Source organism: Gallus gallus, chromosome Z (assembly GCF_016699485.2).
Source record: "Gallus gallus isolate bGalGal1 chromosome Z, bGalGal1.mat.broiler.GRCg7b, whole genome shotgun sequence".
Taxonomy (NCBI): Eukaryota; Metazoa; Chordata; class Aves; order Galliformes; family Phasianidae; genus Gallus; species Gallus gallus.
The window spans coordinates 83,012,657-83,035,096 of NC_052572.1; the positions used below are offsets into that span (position 1 = coordinate 83,012,657).

The 22,440-nt window shown below is 46.0% G+C and overlaps 2 long non-coding RNA genes across 2 annotated transcripts; both read right to left on the bottom strand.

Moving 5' to 3' along the window:
- Nucleotides 1-675: 675 nt before the first annotated feature.
- On the bottom strand, nucleotides 676-1,991 carry LOC121108438. The gene is made up of 3 exons (XR_005842949.1): nucleotides 1,658-1,991; nucleotides 896-1,085; nucleotides 676-730 (listed from the first exon to the last, which is right to left on the bottom strand). It is a non-coding gene; the product is annotated as an uncharacterized LOC121108438 (long non-coding RNA).
- A 1,739-nt stretch (nucleotides 1,992-3,730) lies between these two features.
- Nucleotides 3,731-6,302, bottom strand: LOC100858705. The gene is made up of 4 exons (XR_005842957.2): nucleotides 6,179-6,302; nucleotides 5,431-5,817; nucleotides 4,554-4,677; nucleotides 3,731-3,776 (listed from the first exon to the last, which is right to left on the bottom strand). It is a non-coding gene; the product is annotated as a GC-rich sequence DNA-binding factor-like (long non-coding RNA).
- Nucleotides 6,303-22,440: the final 16,138 nt, after the last annotated feature.

Consider the following 22,440-nt stretch of genomic DNA (forward strand, 5'->3'; position numbering starts at 1 on the left):
ATACAGAGGGATAAAGACATCCTCCTCTACAGACTGCTTCATCCTCAGGATAACCGTGTTAATCAAATCCTGTCAAAAAAAGAGAAAAGGAAAAAAATTAACACATCCTCACAAGAAAAGGATCTCACCTTCCACTTACAACAATTTTAGGCAGTTATTTTGTTCATGTGGAAAAGCAAAATGCTAATTCAGCTGAATGCAGGTGCCACTGTATATAATAGACACTAAGATCGTGACTGCATTAACGACCTGTGAGCAAGTCTCAGCTTTAACCATCTTTCTTGGATAACGAGATTAACATATTTTTCAGCTATGAAGTTCTATTAAAAAGAAACACAACAAAACACCACAGCTACTATACAAACAGAATCTTATCTAAAGCTTCTTCCTGAAGTCAAGTGTGGCGACTGCATAAACGTTTGTTATTATTTCTTTTCATGCTAAGGGCCTAAACATCAACTTAGTTTCACCTACTTTATGCTGGATAAACTCCCAGATTTGCATGAGAATAAAACCAGAACTGGGCTAAGTGTATGTTACAGTGAATGTTTACAGTGAATGCATACACTGCATCAAGAACTTCCTTCCCCATTACCACAACAGCCTTTACCTGTTTTGCCTGACTGCATTCCCTTCTGGACAGGACTTGTTTTTCAAACACGTTATCACAAAGCTGTGTAAGGTTCTCAGTCTGAAGTCGATAAAGGATCCCACACATTCTTGGCAAATGCTGAAAAATAGGAATTATTTCATTCATGATATCCAAGTGGCTATCTGCTCTACTTTCAAGGAAGCAAACATTCAAAAAGCTAAACCTTTCATCTGCAGTAACCTTAACAAGTAATTGTAACTATCAACATCATTTTACATTACCACTTATTTAAGGTTTGATTACCTAGCTGCAGGGAACGTCCTCAAGACAGCCTTAATATACCTGTAGTTTTTGGCAGGATAGTTTTTTCAATCGCTCTAGGCAAAACTTCTTCATCAGGATCATCATCTCTTTTTGATTCAGACGACTTTTTGGCATCGCTGAATCCTTCTACAGCTCTGAACCAGGGCATCCCTTTCAGGTCTGTAGAATTCTGCTGAAAGATCATTCCCGTTAGTTGTTCAGCTGTCAGGATTGAGAGAAAAAGCTCCATGCAAAAATATATCTAATGATACCAAAAGATTCTCATTTAACAATTTCACATGGATTCTAATCACTGAATGGACCAAAGCAGCAAGCTAAAACTGAATGTAAAGCTAGATTTCAGAGGGTAGGGTTGTCAAAATGTCAGCAAACAGCCCCACATTAATAAAGATGCAAGTGATTCATATGCAAGCAACCTGACAAGAGGAAAAGATGTCCTCCTTCTAGTTAAAACACTTATCTCAAGCTCTGGAATGCCTCTATAACCCACGGCAAAGCTCCTGTACAGAAGTCTTCCCTGCAAGCAGCATGCCCCCGTCCTGTCATACTTTGAGATGCCAGAAATAGCCACAGGTCTTGCCAGTTAACAAAGGTGAGTACATCAGAGTAGACAAGTTTGCAAAGACAGTACAGACCAGAAACGTAGCGGAGCACCGCCTACCCAGAAGCCCAGAGGATATCAGAACACACGAACACACACACACAATTTTTCACAAAAATAAAGTCTGGTGATGCACCTACCTCAAGGGGACTCCAATTTATTAATTGAACTCTGACTAATGGATTTAAAAGCTTAGGCAGGCAAAAACCGATGTAAGCATCGCAGTATGGGTCGGGAAACTTCTCTTTCCTCTCCTGGAATTTCAACAGGATTTTTCTGATGTCACAACAATCTGTATGGACATCTTCAAAGATTGTCTTACTCTCCTCTAAAACATTATCTATGGATAATATTCAATAGGAATGAGAAGAAACAATCACAGAATTTATTGAGGCATAAGCTGAACAGTTCATGCACCTACAGAACAGAAGAAATACCTTTATGATAACAGCATTTGTGCTTCATCTTTCACACCTCTTACACTGAAATGGGTTTTAAAACCAGCACTCCGGCAAAGCCTTTTTCAGGAAAAAAAAAAGATACAGAAGACCACAAAAAGACTTCTGCGGTTTTGAACAACTGCACAGATTTAAATACCCATTACATTTCATATTTTGTATGTCTCTTAAAAGCTCAGACAGGAAAATCCTTCTTCTGTTATTCAGCAAATACGCATCGTGCCTCTCCCAGCTCCTCGTGACCTGCTCACTAAGGCAGTTCAAATCTCAATTTGAAATACATTCCAACTTTGGACAAAAAACTGATTAAACTAAAGAAGCCTACAGTCTTATCTATTCTTCCTAAGGCATTGGTCAAAATTGTTTGAAAGCATCAATTCTGTGCTGTAGAAAATAAACGATATACCACTCAAAAGGAGTATTTCTTCACTCTCCCTTGAAAATCCTTCCAAATATCGGAGGAATTTTGCTCTCATATCCTGACCAACCTTTGCTCTTCTGGAATTCAGTCACCTCTGTCAGAGCCAGTTCTTCATCACTCGGCATGCCTTCGTGGTGACCAGCTGTTTGTGAACGCTCTCTCAGCTGCCGCCTGCAAGTCCTGCATTCTGTAATGAACTCAGGTGAGTTATTCACCATGTACATACGTAAAAGAAAGCTCAGTGATATACTAAGAACACCCGGTGAGAGCAATAGCCTAAGGAAACACAGTGAGGAAGCAGAAGTAAGTATGCAACCCTAGAGACACGGACTGTAACAGTAAGGTACTTTGTGAGCTGCCAAAGGACATTAAAAGCATCTCTAACGACCTTCACTTCACCACATTCATACTAGCAACTCCCCCCACCTGAAACACCAAACATCTAACATGGTACTCCATACTATCCCTGCCAGAGGTAGTCTGTAAGAAACTACTGCGCGCTCAACAGTCCGTCATCTCAGTTCTATGTAGCTTATGCAACAACTTGCATGGAAACTGTGACTGCATCCAAGTCTCACTGGGGCTAAAAAACGTTAGTCCTGGCACCACATACCATAAGAGCATGCAAAATCAACAAGAAAATTATATTTATATGTATTATTTGCATACCATACCTCTTGTATGTAATTATTGGCATTACTTAACGTTAAAGGTTAACAGTTTGCTTCAAGCAAAGTTTTATTACATCATTTTTCAACCAGTAAAACTCTTAAGTCCTTACCTGTGCCTAAACGGTGATGAGTCAAGGCACCAATGCAACTGGAACGGTTTCAGAGCTCCCAGTAACTTAAGGTCAGCAGCAGACCCCGACGTTCAAAATGTAGCACCTGGCCTACGCTGATAACAGAGGGTAGGTTAGATGTTCCGATGCACCCACTGCCACCCCAGCAGCAACAATACCACCTGCCTATTTTTGTCATCTGTGCAATAATCACAACAGTGTATTCCTATATATAATCACAATATCATTTATTCCAACAGCAGGGAAAAATCTACTTCCAGTTTCGTGAACAGCCTCACTTCAACTTATGTTAAATTAATAGTACCTATTAATTCCAATCAGCACGAAGAAAACCCCCCATTAACAAACAGATGGTTTTCATGTACCTTGAGCTTTGGAAAGAAAGGCATTTTTGCATGTGTGTGTATCATCTCGCTTAGTAACTGCAAGGATTTACATCCCTGTGTAAGTAACAGGAAGCAGATGCACACTTACTACAGTTAGATGTAATTATACGTACCTTCGATGCTCACACGTTTTCAGAAGCTACATCTTTTCATCACTCTCCAGTCCATCATTACTTGGTTTGCCATTCCCAGCTACCAGAAGACAGGAACAAGACAAAGAGGTGAATGCAGAACACTGATTCTGCTTCTGCTCTTCATTTGGAAACTAACCAAAGTAAGTAAAACCTCCTGATGAAAAATTCACAGTGTCCAGCGTAAAGCACAGTCAGTATTATCAGTGAACTGTAGGACAGCTGTGGCTGCTCCCTCGTGCAGGGGGATTGCCAGGTCACAGCCTGAACCGGGAGGTGAGCACCTGTGTGAGCAGAGGGAGGGTCCCCAGATCCACCCTTCCTCTCTGCCCTTCCTGGTGACGCTTCCAGCTGTGCTTCCCAGAGTGCACACACACTCAGAGTCTGCATGCTTTGCACCCACCCCACCTGCACACCAGTTAGAACCAGAAAGGGCTACATCCCCGAGCTCACTCTTCTCAAGCTGCTGCCAGTTATCAGTCAATCCTTTCTTGTCCTCCTGTTCTACAGTGCCTGCATCCCAAACAACCTAATATCTACTGGAAAACTGACTCAGTTTCTCTTTTCAAGTACTGATAGACAGCCACTGAGATCAGTAATTCAAAACTGACCGAGCATTTGGTCATGCTATATTCACTATTCTACCACGGAGAAGTGATACTACGCGTCCTACTTCGGTAAGGATTTCAACTAGGACATCTAGTACAGTATGCCCACTGACAGCAGGGAGGGAGAAAACGTTACACATGAAAATAAAATGTAATCCAAGAATTAACTGCGTGTTTCTACTTAAAGAATGAGATTTCAGTAAGAAAGTAACTGGTAACTCCATACTAACTTGTCAGATGCTGCATATAAGTAGATTCCGTTTCCAGCTCATCTTGCCTTCGCTTCAGTACCGACACGGCTCGCTGCTGGAGAAGTGCACGTACAGCAGATTCGAGCTCAGTTATGTATTTCAGCTGAAATATGGTAAACAGCAATCAGGTTTGAATAAAACAAATGAAAGAACAGTTTTCACAGGCTTGCAAGCATGAGGGTGAGATGAGAAAAAGAGCATTACAGTCTGAAAAGCAAGAGCCTGCTCACTGCAGGTTTCTCCAGGCTGTTTAAGACTGAAAGCCACAAATGAAATGCTAATTGCCTACTACAGGACTACCTAAGACCCTACCAAAAAGCGTTCAGCGGGACACTATTGGTACAATTAGTTAGCCTCAATCTGCCTTTGAACACCTCGCCATCACAGGAAACATCTCAACGAAACCTCGTACAGTTATGTACAGTTACATAAAAAACACCTCAGGCTGCAGCACAACTGACAGTAGTTGGATTTGACAGTACATTCTCTGCAGGGTACCCTCATCGAGGCCAAACTTTGTGCAGCATCTTCCAACCTATCATCTTTTATTTTTATTTTCTATTTTTAATAGTTAAGGTTTGCAGTTAAGGAAAGCAACACAGCAGATAACATAGACAAGTCCTCACACAACCCAGCTAAATACCAACTCAAACCTAATGTAAGATCCTTATTACTAGTCACATGTTGCAAAGCAAATACATTTTGAGGCCCCAAAACTGAACGCAAGTCCCACCTCTCATACAGCTTTAGGACACTCTCGTTACTACACCTGAAGAAAACTTCTTCCAATAACATTCTGTTTTTCTCCATCACAACCCAGGTGAGCCCACAGCTCAAGCCAGCGCACATATCCTACCTTAATCATTTTAGGTTACTGTGAGGGGTGGTCTGTTCCTCCTTTGTTTCCTGTGACACTCAAGTTTCTGATAGAATTGACTTATAACTGGTCATCTCATCATCAATTCCAAATAAGAAATCTCATTTTTGCCTTGAGAGAATGCAGGTTCATCATCTTAAAGAAATGGGTGGCAGCGAAGGGAAGGAAAACACGCGTACTTTTTCATTGAAACAGTTTACTAAGTTCTCTACGTATGTTTTCATGCCCCTGTAGAATCTGTAGTTGATAGCAGCATCTGAAGGCTTCTCTCATTCCTGGGCAGTTATCTTTGAACTGTCAATGCTCTCCACGTGTTTCTCATACTCCCTCTGGTGGGCACGGGGCACATCCTGCAACGATGCCATCCTAAAAAAGAACACACTCAGACAATTAAAACCACGACAAGTCAACAGTTAACGCATTCCTGAACATCTTCCGCTTAAAACAAAGCACAAAATCCTTGCTAATAGCAGCACCTGCACTGGAGCAAAGAAGAACTGCAAGACTTACCCATACCAACGTTTACAGAAGCACTGTGTGTGGACAAGAGTCATGCTTTGGAAAACATCAAAAGTCACTGACGTAGTGGAAGTTCTGAAAGTACCACCACTTCCCTTGGAAGTTCCCGTCTCCACCCAGGACATCTCAGCTGCCCACTGCCTTGTCTGAACAGGCTGAAGAGCCACGACAAAAGGACTGACAGCCCCACCTGCCCTGAGTCGCTCACCTTCCCGCTCCTCCTCCTCGCTCCCGAAGCTCAGCGCCGCCCCGCTTCCCCGCACGGCTCCCCCGAGGGCAGCGGCCGCTCCGCGGCGGTTCGGGCCGCCTCACGGGACGAGGCGGTGCGGGTCAACGTCGATCCGCTCGGAGTCGTCGTTTCCGCGGTCTCTGGCGCCCCCGCGTGGCCGATCGGCGGAACGGCGACCGCGTACGTTCGGTGCCGCCGTGGAAATAGATGAGGGGCAGCCTGGTTTAGAAGGAGGAGATCGCTGAGCCGGCGGTCCGAGAACCCGCAGGAGCGCTTAGGAGCAACAGTTGCCGATTTGGAGTTGTCGGGCGCATGCTCGCCGGGACCTGGAGGACTAATCACAATAGAGAGCGGCGGATGAGCTGCACAGAGCGGTTACGAAGCCACTTCCGCATTCCTACGCGCACGCGTTGTGCCGCCTGCAGGACTGAGCAGCGGACAGCGGCAGTTCCGCGCATTGGCCACGAGGTGGCGGCAGAGACCGCGGAAAGAACCTCGACGAGCTCGAGGGCGTGCTAAGAGCTTTACAAAAAGAAAATTAATAATAATAATAAAAAACAAAAGATAAAAAAATTACTTTTTGCCAGCGTCTGTTGCACTGTTCTGAAATATTCACATGCCAAAATGTAACTGCCCAGTACATTTAACGACAACAAAATTAAAGCACGTTGGCAGAAAGCAGAGCGCCATATTGGTGTTCACTCAGCCTCTGTCTTCTTCGTGCTTTCATGTATTTCACAGCTACCTAATGTAAATCACAGCTACCTCTGGAAGACAGCCCGAGAGCTGTGCAGGTCCATCAGGCTCAGCTGCAGCTTTTCATCTGCCCTTCTCTGGCCCTCCTGCAGCTGGAGAGAGAGCACAGGAGGGCACGTGGGATGCAGACCCTCCCCAGTCAGCCGCAGCAGTCGCTCCTGCCAGCACTCCCTTTCCCCCACGTCTTTCCCATTGGACAGTCTGGAGCCCTGTGTGGCAGAGGAGGAGAGAGCTGCAGGCAGAAGGAAAACGGGCTGCTGGGATTCCTCCATCCCACTGCCAGGTGTCTCCTCTGCCGTTTTCGGGGTGGGAAGGGAGTTGTGGGAGCACCCGTGGGGCTCCGGGCAGGAGGGAAGGAAGCAAAGATGCAGCTGCAGGCAGCGGGCTCTGGGCTGGAGCAGTGCAGCCAGGCACAAACAGTGACAACGTACACACACAGATAAACACCCAGTACAAAATCTGGCACTCCATGGTCCTCCCAGAGCTTGTTACTGCTTTTTAGGCTGCCCTACAGGTATTCTGTCCTTTCCCCTTCATTCCCGTGTCTTGCCCCCTTCCTTCACCCCGTGCCTTCCCCATTCCTTTTCCAGGCTTTCCCTTTCCTTTCCCCGCTTCCTTCCCCACACCTTCCCCCTGCAACAGCCCCATGTTCTGCTGCTGTTCTCAGCTGACAATCCTTACACCACACTGTTCAAACACATCGGATCAGACTGCATACTGGCACTGATTTTAAAACAACACCACCAACAACAAATACATACAGTATTATGCGTGGATAACAAACTCCTACCTGCTTGAAGACCAATAGCAGCTCCTCATCCTGCAGTAACTCCTGCACACGGCCAGGTCTCCCGTGCAGGGATTTGGCATCTGCAGTGGCTTCGCAACATTGGATTTGAGTCTTTGACTTCCACCTCAATCTGCTCGACAGCTCCCCCCCTCAATCTGCTCTTGTGCTCCAGAGAGAGATCCAAGGCATGAAGAGGTGCAGTGCAACACAACTGGATAACGCTCTTGAAGAATGGCAACACCTGAGCAACACAGAGGAAGATAGCAGGAATAAAAGGGCAAAGCAAGGCAAAACCTCGGCGAAAGAAAGGGAAAGGTGAGAGGAAAATGTCACACAGCCTGCAAGGTGCCCTAAAGAGCCATAACAAAGTCTGGCAGCACTGCCGTGCTGTGCAATGAGAAAGATTTGTTGGGTTCAGGGGAATTATGGGACATGCAGCTTTCCAATCCTCAGCAGCATATGGACAAGTAAGGAGAAGGAAATAAAGGCAGGCAGAGCACCATCAACACACTCAGTACATGTCCATGCAGACTCACAAACCCACAGCTTCCTGGGTTGTTTCTGCTTTTGTAGCATTTGTGTGCTGCAGATGAGGAAAACGCTCTGCTGTTTGAGTCTTCTTCTGCAAGAGCCACCTACAGGTAATGGGCAGCTAACCTGCAGACCGAGCACTACTGCCTGGCGTTGGTCAGGGGGAGCTCCTCCTGCTGCTGCTGGATGGTGATGCTGACAGGGCTGGAGATGCTCTGCAGGGCCAGCTCATAGCTGGGAGCCAGGAATGGACACGGCGGGAGAAAGGAGAGAGCTGTCGGGGGTCAGCCAAGGCATCCCTCACTCAAAAGCTTTGAAGCTGCACGCTGCTTCTTGGCACTTTGTCCCCCACAACTCCAGAGCACTTCCAGCTCTTCCCTGGCAATTCACGGCTTGCACAGTGCCAAATGCAACCAAGAAAAAAAGGCAAGAAAGAAGCAAAGGCCACGGCTATGCACACAAGCGGCCAGGAAGGGTTCAGCTCCACAATGAAACCTGCACAAGTCAACTCAACAGATTCCAAGGAATTCATTGACATCTGACACAATTTGCAACACCAGAAGCACTGCCACGCAAACAGCACCGTATTGGGAAAGCAGCACGTCCAAATCAGCCCCCTTGCCCTGCTCTACCCGCTCAGCCCAACACAGAAATCAAACACACAAACTCTCTTGCTTTGGCTCACGGCAGCCATCAAGCTCATGCTTTAGTGACACAGAGAGCTCCATCTCCACCTACTCCGTGTCTCGCTAACCACAAGCTCGGCTGGGAGCTGTCGCTCAGCCTGACACCACAGCTGGAAAAGAAACGTACATAAGCAGATGCTCTTATCCACACGTGCAAATCTGGGGGCGAGGAATAAAAGGCTCACTGGGCCATGGGCAAAGCAGGGAGCAGATAGCAGGAAACAGGAAGGAGCTGAAGGAGCTGAAGACCAGCTCTCCTACACCAAAGACAGGGAGAGCTGAGTCAGCACCACGGGAGGACTTACGACACAGCTTGAGAGCTTGCAGAGACCTGAGGTTGCCAAAAGAGGCTGCCAGGGTAACTCTCACCAGTCTTTTGCAGGGCTCTCACGGATGCTTCTGATGCTGACTTCCACTGCCTATGGCATCTGTAGAAAGCCCAGGTGACAAATGCTCAATTGGTCTGGGTAACGCTGCTATGCTTCCATGGTTATCACTGAAACAAAAGGAAAAAAAAAAAAAGCATGAAACCCTATGACATTTGCCTCTCTATTGCTGCTGTCAGCGTGACATCTGAGATGAGCATTACGCGTCCCTGCACCCGACTGAAGATTCATCCAAGTCTGTGTTCCACACAGCTCCATCCCAGTGCCAAAAAGAAACCCGTACAGAGATGTCTAGATGATTCTTTGTGCAGATACAAGTGCAGGTGCATGTGCATTCTCTACAGCAAGAAATAGCAATTTCTCAAGCAGTACGACGGAAGGTCAATGGAAAGGAAATATAGGATGAACTCTTTTCATATGAGAAGTCCTTGCTCAACCTCTCCCCAGCAAAAAGGAAGCCTGCTGGGCACTGTTAGCAGCAGTTCCCAGAACATCTTGCACCACAAAATGCAGCACGCTCCTTTTTTGCACAGGCCCCTCGTTTCTCTAAGCAGCGTCAAATACCCTCCACTTCAAATCCACCCATCAGATAATGAACAGAGCTCAGAAGGGGTTAGGAGTAGAGCGACACACAGCTCCGCTTCGCGCTGAGGGCAGTTTTGGCCCTCCGAGCTTGCCGTAGCCACCCTGCGCTCTGGCGCCGGCGGACCGGAAGTACTCGTAGTCACTATGGCAGCCGCCTGCGGGGGGTTTGAGCTGCGAGGCTGTGGGGAACGGTGCCTTTTGAGAACGGTGTTTTTCTGAGCGTTTTATCTTCACCGGGTGGTTTTCTTCCTCGATGTGTCGAATGAACGGCGATGGAGAGCCCACAGAATTCCATCCGCCCCCGAAGCCCATCATTATTGACAAGTAGAAGCAGAGAGAGGAGAGGAGGTAGAAGGGGTAGGCCACGGTGGGGGCCGCCCTCAGATTCCTCAGGGCTCTGAGGCATTGGTACTCGAAAAGTGCGTGTCGGAAGGTGACAGAGACACGGGCCCTGCCTCTGCCTTTGCCTCACATCTCGAGGTCAGCTGGGAGCTGAGTGCACGTATTTCTGTTTGTGAAATGGAATTCCTCTTGTGCTAAGCATTTTTCATGTCTCCGAAACCCACCTGCATTGCTTTAAGCGGCGGAGTGTTTAAAGTGGCGGTGCTGCCTCTGAGAGGAGAGTGACGATGTGATACGTTGCACACTGGGGGTATTGGTCAACAGTTGGCTGCACGTACCCAGCAGTGTGCCCAGGTGGCCAAGAATGCCAGCAGCATCCTGGCCTGTGTCAGAAATAGTGCAGTCAGAAGGACTGGTGAAGCGATCTGCCGGCTGTTCTCAGCACTGGTGGAACTGCACGTCCAGTACTGTGCTCAGTTTTGGGCCCCTCACTACAAGAGAGGCACTGGGGCCCTGGATCGCGTCCAGAGAAGGGCAACAGAGTGGTGAGGGATCTGGGGCACAATATTATGGGAGCGTCTGAAGGAGCAGGGATTGTTCAGTCTGGAGGAGATTCAAAGGAAACCTCATTTCTCTGCACCACTACCTGAAAGGAGGTTGTGGTTGGGTGGGAGTCAGCTCTTCCTCCCCCTCCTCTTAGTATCAGGAGGACAAGAGGTGATGGCCTTCAGTTGTGCCAAGGGAGGTGCAGGTTGGATACTAGGAAAAATGTCCTCTCGAAATGCCCAGGCAGGTGGTGGAATTTTTGTCCCTGGAGGTGTTCAAGCCATTCCCCGGCTCTGAGGCCAAGTCTCCATGCTGTCTGAAACACAGTGACCCCATGCAAATAATCTGTTGGTAGTGGCCCTCTGGCCAGTACTGTGTCAGGAAGCGTGCCTTCAACTTAGCTGCCAGACAGTTGAACTCCAGAGCATAAGGAGATTTCTATGGCACAGTATAATTCATCGGAGCAGAAAAGAGTTTTAAGAGTCCCCTTAAGCTTTGCCAACACAAGATAACCACTTGAATGTGGTGTCTCCTGTAGGCTCTCTTCAGCTGTTTGAAAAAACAGTAGGAAAAAAATTATTATCTTTTACTATCAAGTGATGAAAAAAGTGTTTTTTCATCTGTGTCTCATTTAGACCATGAAGAAATTCCTGTAAACAAGGCAGGAGTTTAATTTTTTAGTGGGAACGTAGGCGATAATTTAGTTAACTTTCTGACTGATACAGGGATTATATCAGGATGGTGAGCAGTCACCTGGGGTTTCTGCAGGGCTCCATTTCAGAGCCAGATAGAGGACTGCATCAGGGAAGGGTCAAGGTGGAAAAGCTTCTGCACCGGAGGTTGACCATGCACAGAACAGGTTGCCCAGGCCCAAATATGCCAGAGTTCAAGGAGCCTTTGGACACCACTCTCAGACATAGTGTGGCTGGTTTTATGTGGAGGCAGGGGTTGGTTTTATGTGGAGGCAGGGGTTGAACTCCTACGATCCTTGTGAGTCTCTTCCAAGTGGCCATTCTACAATGGCCTGGAAGGCTGTTAAACAGCTTTTGGTTGTGGTAGTTATCAAGGTGATATAAGCATATAAAATCTGGTACCTTAATGCTACTCCTGTAGGGAAAGAACATTCATAACCGAAGTAGGTAACTTAGGAGGCATGCAAGGAGTAACGGCCTGCAGATGCCTCTGTATTACACTGTGCAGACAGAACAGCCAGCGCTATGGAAACTTAATGCTACTGATGTGGGGGTGGAAGGAGCAGTTAGCAAGATCTGCATCTCAGAAGGTCTGGCAGACTGGTAAAAGAATGCTATCCAACTTAGCTTACAGGGAAAAGGAGGAATGGCTGCTGTCCTATTCTTCTTTCCTTAGTAAGTAACAGAGTTAGAAGCGTAGAAGAGAGTTAACAGCATATCAACTTAAGGACGGTGTAATAAATCAGTGTTATTTAGGTATATGAATAAACGTAACAGCCACACAGCCCCAAAATCCCTTTTCTCCTACTGGTGTCCAGTAGTTCCTTAGTTTGCTGACAGATCGGGCTGCTTCCTTCTCTTAAAGCAGCACTTGTCTCACTGCTTTGCTTCACAGTCAGAATTCTGACCTTCTGACCTTTTAATACCTTTTTTCTTTTTTTAAAAAAATCTTTCCCTCTAGCTGCAGGTCAGAATGAAACCTCAACCATGGTCAAAACGGTGGGAGAGGCTGAAATACAACATAAAGAAACTTTGAGCTACTTGAGGAAAAAAATGAAGGAAGCGCAGAAGCGGAAGCAGCCCTGGCTGGAATTCGATATGCTGCGAGAGTGCAATACTTCTAAATAGAGGAATAAATACGGAGGGAAGTGAATGAAGAGCTGAAGAAGTAACAGCTTTGAGTTCAGTGTAAGAATTGTCAGTTTTCAAGTTTCGTATGCAAATAAAAGACAGTGAAATTTCAGCAGTTCTTGTCTGAATGTTAAACTGTCCCTTACTGAAAACAAACATTCCCTTTTCTGACCAGAGTTACAGTGTGTTCAGCCCTGCTTCTGCCTTGCCTTCTAAATCACAGCTAATAGAAGGGGTTTGCAGTTATTGTGTTGTCACTTCCAAGTAACTGTTTCTTCTGCCTTTGCCAAGTAGACAGGGGCCAATTGTGAAAATGCTTCACTCAGTAGGTTCAGATGGGGGCTATGGCAGGGAAGCAGATGTACAGAAGCCCAGCTGGACAATCTGAGTGTAAGTGCTGCTTAGCTGTCCTGTAAAGGCACTTTTGAAAAGACATCTGATAAAGCACCAATAGTAATCTGACAACAAAGCAGTAATACCAACGTTTTGAAATCAGCTTGAAAGAATGAAGCCAGATTAGCTGTTACTCCAGTCAGATTGTGTGAATGGGTGTAAGGTTCACCACAAAGTGGCACAGAAGGTTCTCAAGGATACTCAACTGAGTTGGGGCTTTTAGCTCCAGTAAAAATCGCCCTCCCCTGCTTACCAGTCATGACAAGTGACGTCTGCAGCCACTGGAAGAAGCCTCTACAGAGGTAAAGCGTGATAGAACCTATTCCAATTTCATAGCAGCACAAGACTAATTTCTTTGGGAGCAACTTCCAACATGAATAAGGAAGCAGAGGAGACAAAAGCAAGCACGGAGATCACATGCTTCAGCCGATTACTTATCAGTTGTATTTTCTTTGCAGTCAGGAAAGTAGAAGTGCACAATTGCTTACAACAGAACTCCTAAATCCTGCAGATAATGAAGCGCCAGCAGTGCCACAGTTTTTTTCCATACTTCACATAACATTCCTGTCGTGTTCAAGACTTGAAAGCGTTAAAAGTCTCATGAACAAAAAAATGTCTTTACTTTACAAAATAATGGTTTTGCTTTTATTTTAAAAGTCATTGTTGTCTATAACACTGATGAATGCTACTTACAATTAAAATAGTTTACAAAAATACATATTCTGTAATTAAAAAACAGAAAAACCATAGGGAATAGAAACCTCCAAGAGATAAATGGAAGACCCATAAATAACATTTTAGAGAAGCAGGCAATAGCAAACTTAGCAGAATTTGTGACACACTGCTGTTTCTACGAGAAAACATCCTTTGTATTCTGCAGCAGTAATATTTACTGCACATATACGAAGTTACACAACATTAGAAATCCAACATGGGTATGGTGAAATGAGGTTTAATGGGTCTTAGAGGGAAGCAAAAGTAAAATGTCCTTAGAGAGCCAATTACTAGAAGGTAACTGGAGTTGTTGTTCTGCTCGTCTGATAAATGAGAGCGGGTGACAGCACCAAATCTGTGCACAAAGTCCAGTCTGTGTCTCAAGTACAAAGCTCCACTACAAATCATACTCTGGAGAAGAGTAAGCGTAGTTAAGACGTTCTCCTGTGCAACTTCTTACCTTCCTGAACAGCCGTTTACCATCAGTAGATGTTCATAGATCAGACTTCTCACTGCACACAGAATTCCTGCTTCTGTGTCAGGGTCAAAAAGCTATGAAGAACTCACTGTGAGTTTGGTAGAGTTATCTCATTAAGTGGACAATAAGTTAGAGTTCAGTGAATCCCGGGTCAGAGTGATTTGATGTGGTACTGAAAACAGCTTGTGAAGTTGTCTGCTCACCAGCAGTGGTAACGTTACAGGCACTCACTGCAGTCATCCTTCCCAAAAGAACAAAGCAGTGAGGCTTCGTCATATTTCAGAACACCTGCACTTCACACTGACCATTGTGATTCTACCTAGGAGTAGATGGCATCAGAAGACATCTGGAAAAAAAAAAAACAACAAAATATTTCACAGTAAAACAACCGTAGGCAGTCCACTCATTAAACGTTACCACATTTTTTAGAGTGAGCATCAGGCTTGTTTCAGTAAAAGAACTGCTGCTTCAAAGAAATTCTTATTTCCTGATCACAGATTTAAGATGTTCCCGTTTGCACTCTTCAGTGAGCTCTTCAGCAATACGCAGAGCCTTGACTTTCACCAACAGGAGAACAACTTCTTCACTTTCATCACTATTAGAAAAACAAGTTGACATAGCAACACATTCACACCTGACTTCAAAATCAATAAAGCTGAAACGTGCCTTGAGCTACACTGACCACTAACTGCACCCAACGTCTAGAGCCTCAAACTAGCCTGAACTAGTACTGCAAAAGCGATCCATTTTACATTATGGTTTGCATCTTTAGTTGTACGTAGATGTTGGAAGTACATCACTAAAAGTTTTAAATGGATGAGACGAGCAATTTAAGAATCATAGAATCATTAAGGTTGGAAAAAACCACAAAGATCATCTAGTCCAACTGTCAACCCATCACCACCATGCCCACTGAACCACGTCCCTAAAAGAAATACTAACATAAAGATGAAGTGGCTATCTGCTCTAGTTCCAAGGAAGCAAACATTCAAAAAGCTAAACCTTTCATTTGCAGTAACCTTAACAATTAATTGTAACTATCAGCATAATTTTACATGACCACTTATTTAAGGTTTCATTACCTAGCTGCAGTGAACGTTCTCAAGACAACCTTAATATACCTGTAATTTTTGGCAGGATAGTTTTTTCAATCACTGTAAGCAAAACTTCTTCATCAGGATCATCATCTCTTTTTGATTCAGGCGGCTTTTTGGCATCGCTGAAACCTTCTACAGCTCTGAACCAGGGCATCTCTTTCAGGTCTGTAGAATTCTGCTGAAAGATCATTCCCGTTAGTTGTTCAGCTGTCAGAAACAGCCACAGGTCTTGCCAGTTAACAAAGATGAGTACATCAGAGTAGACAAGTTTGCAAAGACAGTACAGACCAGAAAGGCAGCGGAGCACCGCCTACCCAGAAGCCCAGAGGATATCAGAACACACAAACACACACACACAATTTTTCACAAAAATAAAGTCTGGTGATGCACCTACCTCAAGGGGACTCCAATTTATTAACTGAACTCTGACTGATGGATTTAAAAGCTTAGGCAGGCAAAAACCGATGTAAGCATCGCAGTATGAGTCGGGAAACTTCTCTTTCCACTCCTGGAATTTCAACAGGATTTTTCTGATGTCACAAACATCTGCATGGACATCTTCAAAGATTTTCTTACTCTCTTCTAGAACGTTATCTATGGATAATATTCAATAGGAATAAGAAGAAACAATCACAGAATTTATTGAGGCATAAGCTGAACAGTTCATGCACCTACAGAACAGAAGAAATACCTTTATGATAACAGCATTTGTGCTTCATCTTTCACACCTCTTACACTGAAATGGGTTTTAAAACAGCACTCTGGCAAAGCCTTTTTCAGGAAAAAAAAAAAGATACAGAAGACCACAAAAAGACTTCTGCGGTTTTGAACAACTGCACAGATTTAAATACCCATTACATTTCATATTTTGTATGTCTCTTAAAAGCTCAGACAGGAAAATCCTCCTTCTGTTATTCAGCAAATACGCATCGTGCCTCTCCCAGCTCCTCGTGACCTGCTCACTAAGGCAGTTCAAATCTCAATTTAAAATACATTCCAACTTTGGACAAAAAACTGATTAAACTAAAGAAGCCTACAGTCTTATCTATTCTTCCTAAGGCATCGGTCAGAATTGTTTGAAAGCATTAATTCTATGCTGTAGAACATAAACGATATACCATTCAAAAGGAGTATTTCTTCACTCTCCCTTGAAAATCCTTCTCAATACGGGAGGCATTTTGCTCTCATATCCTGACCAACCTTTGCTCTTCTGGAATTCAGTCACCTCTGTCAGAGCCAGTTCTTCATCACTCGACATGCCTTCGTGGTGACCAGCTGTTTGTGAACGCTCTCTCAGCTGCCGCCTGCAAGTCCTGCATTCTGTAATGAACTCAGGTGAGTTATTCACCATGTACATACGTAAAAGAAAGCTCAGTGATATACTAAGAACACCCGGTGAGAGCAATAGCCTAAGGAAACACGGTGAGGAAGCAGAAGTAAGTATGCAACCCTACAGACACAGACTGTAACAGTAAGGTACTTTGTGAGCTGCCAAAGGACATTAAAAGCATCTCTAACGACCTTCACTTCACCACATTCATACTAGGAACTCCCCCCACCTGAAACACCAAACATCTAACATGGTACTCCATACTATCCCTGCCAGAGGTAGTCTGTAAGAAACTACTGCGCGCTCAACAGTCCATCATCTCAGTTCCATGTAGCTTATGCAACAACTTGCATGGAAACTGTGACTGCATCCAAGTCTCACTGGGGCTAAAAAACGTTAGTCCTGGCACCACATACCGTAAGAGCATGCAATATCAACAAGAAAATTATATTTATACGTATTATTTGCATAGCATACCTCTTGTATGTAATTATTGATATTACTTAACGTTAAAGGTTAACAGTTTGCTTCAAGCAAAGTTTTATTACGTCGTTTTTCAACCAGTAAAACTCTTAAGTCCTTACCTGTGCCTAAACAGTGATGAGTCAAGGCACCAATGCAACTGGAACGGTTTCAGAGCTCCCAGTAACTTAAGGTCAGCAGCAGACCCCGACGTTCAAAATGTAGCACCTGGCCTACGCTGATAACAGAGGGTAGGTTAGATGTTCCGATGCACCCACTGCCACCCCAGCAGCAACAATACCACCTGCCTATTTTTGTCATCTGTGCAATAATCACAACAATGTATTCCTATATATAATCACAATATCATTTATTTCAACAGCAGGGAAAAATCTACTTCCAGTTTCGTGAACAGCCTCAATCAACTTATGTTAAATTAATAGTACCTATTAACATTCAGATTCCAATCAGCAGGAAGAAAACCCCCCATTAACAAACAGATGGTTTCCGTGTACCTTGAGCTTTGGAAAGGAAAGGCATTTTTGCACGTGTGTGTATCATCTCGCTTAGTAACTGCAAGGATTTACCTTCATCCCTGTGTAAGTAACAGGAAGCAGATACACACTTACTACAGTTAGATGTAATTTTACATACCTTTGATGCTCACACATTATCAGAAGCTTCATCTTTCCATCACTCTCCAATCCATCATTATTTGGTTTGCCATTCCCAGCTACCAGAAGACAGGAACAAGACAAAGAGGTGAATGCAGAACACTGATTCTGCTTCTGCTCTTCATTTGGAAACTAACCAAAGTAAATAAAACCTCCTGATGAAAAATTCACAGTGTCCAGAGTGAAGCACAGTCAATATTATCAGTGAACTGTAGGACAGCTGTGGCTGCTCCCTCGTGCAGGGGGATTGCCAGGTCACAGCCTGAACCGGGAGGTGAGCACCTGAGTGAGCAGAGGGAGGGTCCCCAGATCTCTCTCCCCTTCGTGGTGACACTTCCAGCTGTGCTTCCCAGAGTGCACACACACTCAGAGTCTGCATGCTTTGCACCCACCCCACCTGCACACCAGTTAGAACCAGAAAGGGCTACATCCCCGAGCTCACTCTTCTCAAGCTGCTGCCAGTTATCAGTCAATCCTTCCTTGTCCTCCTGTTCTACAGTGCCTGCGTCCCAAACAAAGGCTCCACATCACCTTCGTTTGCTTTACACCTTGTAACAAGTGATGGAATACCAGCTCACAGCTTCCCAGTCCTGGATGGAAACGGACAGTGCCTACCACACTCTGTTCCCAACAATGGAAAAGGCAAACTGAGCCTGCATGTTAAGTTCCAGCTTCCAAACTTTACACATTATTGCATTTAGATTTCAACAGTCAGCTCCGTGCCGTCTCCTGTTATTTGTGTCCCCTTGTATGTGTGTCCAAATTACCCCTACTGATTCTTCAGTTCTACAGAGAAGTAGAAGCCAGAAGCATTTTCTGCTTGGGCTGTTCATCTGTATCAGCGTCAGCTGGCTTCAGTGCACACAAGACACAAAACCGGCTGCCCCTACTGACATACTGCAGCATAAGAAAACACAGCATTTCCATCAAATACAACCAGCAACACAACAGTTGTTCTCTATGTAAGTTCTCTATGTATCTTTTCATGCCCCTGTAGAATTTGTAACTCATAGCAGCATCTGAAGGCTTCTCTCATTCCTGGGCAGTTATCTTTGAACTGTCAATGCTCTCCACGTGTTTTTCCTACTCCCTCTGGTGGGCACGGGGCACATCCTGCAGTGATGCCATCCTAAAAAAGAACACACTCAGACAATTAAAACCACGACAAGTCAACAGTTAGCACATTCCTGAACATCTTCCGCTTAAAACAAAGCACAAAATCCTTGCTAATAGCAGCACCTGCACTGGAGCAAAGAAGAACTGCAGGACTTACCCATACCAACACTTCCAGAAGCACTGTGTGTGGACAAGATTCATGCTTTGGAAAACATCAAATGTCACTGACGTAGTGGTAGTTCTGAAGGTACCCCCACTGACATTTTACCCATATTCCTCTACACAGCACGCTCCTAAAGAGCATAATATGGCAAGTGTAGCGACGTTACACTGAACAGATTCTACCCAAGTTGATGTGGGTAGGAATACAGCACACATCAGTGCGTCCCACTTAATTTGTACCAACTTAACATCACCAAGCTATCACTACCAGACATGTTCTCCCTCCCCTTCTTGTTACTTTCCAAATAGGTCTCCCACTCTTCATAGTCTTTCACATTTGATTGTACTTGAACTCCCCGCATCATTTCATCCATTTCTTTCAGGTGATCAAGGCCAAAAAGAAAAAAAAAAGAAAAAAAAGCATACAATTCCACAGAAATATTTAGTACACTTCAGTGGAAATTCTTTGAACACAAGCAGGCCAGCAGCAGTCTGTACAAAAGAGTATACATACACAGAGGTTCACACAAGTGAACGGCAGATGTTTGTGTTTCAGCTGCACGATGGTACGTGTTTCCGCGGTCTCTGGCGCCCCCGCGTGGCCGATCGGCGGAACGGCGGCCGCGTTCGTTCGGTGCCGCCGTGGAAATAGATGAGGGGCAGCCTGGTTTAGAAGGAGGAGATCGCTGAGCCGGCGGTCCGAGAACCGGCAGCTCGCCCGCACGCGTAGCGCTTAGGAGCAACAGTTGCTGGTTTGGAGTCGTCGGGCGCATGCTCGCTGTGACCTGGAGGACTAATCACAATAGAGAGCGGCGGATGAGCTGCACAGAGCGGTTACGAAGCCACTTCCGCATTCCTACGCGCACGCGTTGTGCCGCCTGCAGGACTGAGCAGCGGACAGCGGCAGTTCCGCGCATTGGCCACGAGGTGGCGGCAGAGACCGCGGAAAGAAACTCGACGGGATCGAGGGCGTGCTAAGAGCTTTACAAAAAGAAAATTAATAATAATAATAAAAAACAAAAGATAAAAAAATTACTTTTTGCCAGCATCTGTTGCACTGTTCTGAAATATTCACATACCAAAATGTAACTGCCCAGTACATTTAACGACAACAAAATTAAAGCACGTTGGCAGAAAGCAGAGCGCCATATTGGTGTTCACTCAGCCTCTGTCTTCTTCGTGCTTTCATGTATTTCACAGCTACCTAATGTAAATCACAGCTACCTCTGGAGAGCACAGGAGGGCACGTGGGATGCAGAGCCTCCCCAGTCAGCCGCAGCAGTCGCTCCTGCCAACACTCCCTTTCCCCCACGTCTTTCCCATTGGACAGTCTGGAGCCCTGTGTGGCAGAGGAGGAGAGAGCTGCAGGCAGAAGGAAAACGGGCTGCTGGGATTCCTCCATCCCACTGCCAGGTGTCTTCTCTGGCATTTTGGGGGTGGGAAGGGAGTTGTGGGAGCACCCGTGGGGCTCCGGGCAGGAGGGAAGGAAGCAAAGATGCAGCTGCAGGCAGCGGGCTCTGGGCTGGAGCAGTGCAGCCAGGCACAAACAGTGACAACGTACACACACAGATAAACACCCAGTACAGAATCTGGCACTCCATGGTCCTCCCGGAGCTTGTTACTGCTTTTTAGGCTGCCCTACAGGTATTCTGTCCTATCCCCTTCATTCCCCTGTGTCTTGCCCCCTTCCTTCACCCCGTGCCTTCCCCATTCCTTTTCCAGGCTTTCCCTTTCCTTTCCCCGCTTCCTTCCCCACGCCTTCCCCCTGCAACAGCCCCACGTTCTGCTGCTGTTCTCAGCTGACAATCCTTACACCACACTGTTCAAACACATCGGATCAGACTGCATACTGGCACTGATTTTAAAACAACAACAAGAAATACATACAGTATTATGCGTGGATAACAAACTCCTACCTGCTTGAAGACCAATAGCAGCTCCTCATCCTGCAGTAACTCCTGCACATGGCCAGGTCTCCCGTGCAGGGATTTGGCATCCGCAGTGGCTTCGCAACATTGGATTTGAGTCGTCGACTTCCACCTCAATCTGCTCGACAGCAAACTGCCAGAAAGGAGGAAGAAGGAACGTGCCAGCAGTGGATGCGATCGGCAGAGCCAGCAGGGCATCCCCTGCTTCAAAGGGCACTCTGCCTTTCATCCCCACCGTGGGGCAGCCACTCTCCTGCTTTGCCTCTCCCCAGGGTCTGCAGGGTTTGTTCCATTGCATGCTGTACCCGCATGGCCAGCACGTGCTACGGAGCCCAAGTGGAACACCTGTTGCAGAACAACTCTTCGCAAGAACAAGACCTACAACCCACATGAGCTCCCTCTACGAAACAAAACACTTGTGGCTACAGCCACAACTACAAGCTGTCTCAAAACTGTCAGGATACTTTGTTCCATCCCAGGATCCTTCTTCACTTGCAGGCCTTTAGGTCACCATCGCAGACAAGATTAAAATTTAGGCTACATCCCAGCCACTCAGGCCTCCCGCTGCCATTCGCTTCTATGCTCGAGGGCCCCAGAAAAAGGCCCTGCGCCTTCACAAGTGAAGCAATGCAACCTGAGAGGACGGCTCTCTTGTGGAGCAGCAGTGCTTCAGGATTTGATATTCACAAAGGAACTGCAACACCTGAGCAACACAGAGGAAGGTAGCAGGAATAAAAGGGCAAAGCAAGGCAAAACCTCGGGGAACGAAAGGGAAAGGTGAGAGGAAAATGACACACACCTTGGAAGGTGCCCTAAAGAGCCATAACAAAGTCTGGCAGCACTGCCACACTGTGCAATGGGAAAGATTAGTATATGTACATGGTCCTTACCTTTTCAGGCAACGACTCACCTAAGTTGGGTTCAGGGGAACTATGGGACATGCAGCTTTCCATTCCTGAGCAGCATATGGACAAGCAAGGAGAAGGAAATAAAGGATGGCAGAGCACCATCAACACAGACAGTGCATGTCCATGCAGACTCGCAAACCCACAGCTTCCTGGGTTGTCTCTGCTTTTGTAGCATTTGCGTGCTGCAGATGAGGAAAACGCTCTGCTGTTTGAGTCTTCTTCTACAAAGCCACCTACAGGTAAATTGCAGCTAACCTGCAGACCGAGCAGTACTGCCTGGCGTTGGTCAGGGGGAGCTCCTCCTGCCGCTGCTGGATGGTGATACTGACAGGGCTGGAGATGCTCTGCAGGGCCAGCTCGTAGCTGGGAGCCAGGAATGGACACGGCGGGAGAGACGAGAGAGCTGGCGGGGACCAGCCGAGGCATCCCTCAGTCAAAAGCATCACAAAGCCACAGCCATAGCACGGAAGCTGGGCATGATCATCAGCAGCATCCCGGATGTTGGAGATTCTTTGCTACCATACACTACGGGAG